The sequence below is a fragment of the Bidens hawaiensis genome, unplaced genomic scaffold, assembly GCF_021521415.1.
Source record: "Bidens hawaiensis isolate Kalapana, Puna unplaced genomic scaffold, B.hawaiensis_p1.1 tig00006538_1, whole genome shotgun sequence".
In the NCBI taxonomy this organism is placed as follows: Eukaryota; Viridiplantae; Streptophyta; class Magnoliopsida; order Asterales; family Asteraceae; genus Bidens; species Bidens hawaiensis.
In genome coordinates, this window is record NW_027491440.1 from 409,297 (window position 1) to 412,970 (window position 3,674).

Consider the following 3,674-nt stretch of genomic DNA (forward strand, 5'->3'; position numbering starts at 1 on the left):
ATAATGAGTAACGATTGATACTGATGGATGCCGGGATGAACTCGTAAGGCAAGTGAGTTATTATGGTCTGGAACGTGATAACTGACTTGCTTATATGAGGGAATTTGGGAAGAAGTCGCGGAACATAATGATAGGTAAAAATGGCAACATACGTGTATAAAGGTGATGTTGAGTATATATGTAAGGTGCATACGTGCTTATCTGAAACGAGGTATATGGATAAGTGTACGTACGATACTACCGATATTATGGATTCTTATCAAAACGAACATTGTATTCGGTTATGATCGATACTAATCCCTATATTAATTAAAATTATATTTTACCAAAATTAATATTATATTTTATTACAATTAATATTATATCTGTACATAACAAATAAAACATTTTACTGTTGCCCTAATTAATAATATCCTCTACTCTGATTAAAACTATCAGAAAATGCTATTTTATGACTAAATGTTACACCAAAGGATATCGAGATCGGGTATCCTTATGACAAATAAGGAACTGGTGTTGCCTCTAAACGAGAATACAAGAACGCTTAACCGGGTTCAAACTAAATTTGGTGATATCACAGAACCAATAAGGGGCTTAATATGCAAGGCCCGAGAAAGAACCGTGGGAGGCGTGTCCTAAAGACAATCATTTCAAGAATATATATATATATATATATATATATATATATATATATATATATATATATACACATATAATACCTCTCAGCCTGGATCTAACCATTATTTCATATACTCGTTTCTTTGAAACTAAACTAAACTATTTTCTGGTCATCCTTCCATTTCTGTTGTTTGAAAAACAAACACCATCCCTAGGGAAATTACTTAGTGATGAATCCAACTTATTGAATTATAAATATAATAACTACTTTATTGAGTCCCTAATTCTATAAATAGACTGTGATAACCAGTACATATAATGTATTAATGATATTTCAAAAAGAAATATTAACAATAATAATTTCCTTTACATATCACCAGTACAACTAATTCTGATGAACCTCCTTAACTAGCAAACTCTTCGAATCATCTATATGCGAGAACCTTCAACCTCTCCTATATTTCGCTATTTCAATCGATTACCATAAATGGAAAACCCCATAATCATGAAATGATGGTGTGCCCCGACTGGAATGGAAGCTGCTTACCTCCAACCAGTAAAATACAACTTTTACTAAGCTTGACATGCCTACGAATACTGAATGACCTGACGAAAGAATATATTTTATGATTATAGTTAACAAACATTCAGAAGTATTAATAATAACAATTTCATATACTCGTTTCTTTGACACTAAACTAAACTATTTTCTGGTCATCCTTCCATTTCTGTTGTTTGAAAAACAAAAACCATCCCTAGGAAAATTACTTGGTGATGAATCCAACTTATTGAATTATAAATATAATAACTACTTTATTGAGTCCCTAATTATATAAACAGACCGTGACAACCAGTACATATAATGTATTAATGATATTTCAAAAAGAAATATTAATAATAATAATTTCCTTTACATATCACCAGTACAACTAATTCTGATGAACCTCCTTAACTAGCAAACTCTTTGAAGCATCTATGTGCAAGAACCTTCAACCTCTCCTATCTTTCGCTATTTCAATCGATTACAATAAAAGGAAAACCCCATAATCATGAAATGATGGCGTGCCCCAACTGGAATGGAACCTACTTACCTCCAACCAGTAAAATACAACTTTTACTAAGCCCGACATGCGTACAAATACTGAATGACGTGGCGAAAGAATATATTTTATGATTATAGTTAACAAACATTCAGAAGTCAGGTGGAATATATACATGCATTCCCATTATAACACACTAATTAAACTCGTAACGAGCAAATACCTACTTAGGGGAGAGACCTAACAAAAACAACTTCCCAATAATGGGAACGTACCGAAACAATTGTCGTACAAGTTATGAACTGTTTATAATTATTATAACGCGTACTTGGATAGATAAGGATTGTACGGTATTGTCGTGTATAGCTTCTAGTACTCCATACAAGCATATGGTGGTGCGCTATGCTAATATGGAGGACGATTTGGGCATTTTTAATACAAACATTGACCCCTATTGGGTTAAAATTTCTTGTCATGAGATGACAACTTTCAATATATATGCAAACTTTGGCCTTTGTTAGGCTAATTTTACATACTATACTTAGTATTCATACTCTAGAACAAACCCATGTGATACATGCGTGTTAATTGAAATACTTGATTACTTGTTAATGTGATTCCTTTTGTGATCAGTTGTGTAAGTGAATTTTGTTAATTGTGGGATAACTGGTTATTGTTAAGGAATGGCCCCGAAGAAAGTAAACACGTTGTCTGAGGCAAATGTAGCCGAGATGATCGCTCAACAACTATAAACAGTACTTCCGACTATAGCAGCACAATTCGCTGCCGGTGTTAATACAACTATGAATACAAATCAAGTACCGAACACAAACGCGGCCGTAAATACTAATCCCCCGGCAAATACTAATACAACTACAAATACTTCTTCGATAAATACTAACACTATCCCAACTAATACTCCATCGTTGAATACTAATGCTACTCTCAATCATGATAATCCCCCACCAAACTTGAACAATAATCATAACAACCAAAATCCCCCGCAACACGGATACCATCTTAAGCACTTCATGATGTGTAAACCTATGGATTTTAGTGGTACTGAAGGACCAAATGGACTGATAAAGTGGATTGAAGGGACCGAATCCATCATTAATATCACCAGTTGTCCACCAGAATGTTATGTAAAATTTGTTACCTCTACATTTGTGGACCACGCGCTTATGTGATGGAATACAGTTGTGCAAATTCGGGGAAAAGAAGTAATCAATGGTATGTCTTGGAAAGAACTTAAATAACTTATGTTAAAACACTTTTGACCAATAAACGAAACTCAGAAATTAGAACAAGAACTTTGGAACCTAGAAATAAGGGTGCAGATCATCTGGAATATACCCACCGCTTTAACGAACTGACTCGTCTAGTTCCATTGTTAGTTACCCCAAAACCCAAAGAACGTTATATTTGGGGTTAGCCACAAAGTCAGGAGTTTGGTTAATTCAACTGGCCCTGTAACTTTTGAAAAGGCGGTGCTACAAGCCGTCATTGTAACTTATGATTTGATTAGAAGTGGTGCGTTAAGAATGTCTGGGGAATCATCTGGTACAAAATGAACCAATTATGGAGTGAGAATACAAGAAAGACAACAGAATAAACGTGCGCGCCCTGCAATAAAAAATTACGCTATGATCAGTTCCGACGTGAAGCAAGATAAGTATATCGGGACTTTGCCTATATGTGGAAAATTTGATTATCATCATGTTAGTGAATGTTGGACCAATGTGTGTCACAAATGTGGGAAGGTGGGACACTATGCCCGAAATTGTAGAATCGTTATGACTACTATAAATCCATCAACCCAACTCCAAGACTCACAACTACCCCAACCTCAACCAACACGACAACAACCAGTCTGCCAAAACCAACCCATACTAAACCGTTATGCCTGTTATGAGTGTGATAGTGTGAAACACATCAAGAAAGACTGCCCTAGATTGAACCCAATTGCGATGGAAAGACAAAGGCAAGGACCAGCATCGACGTCCTACTCGACTA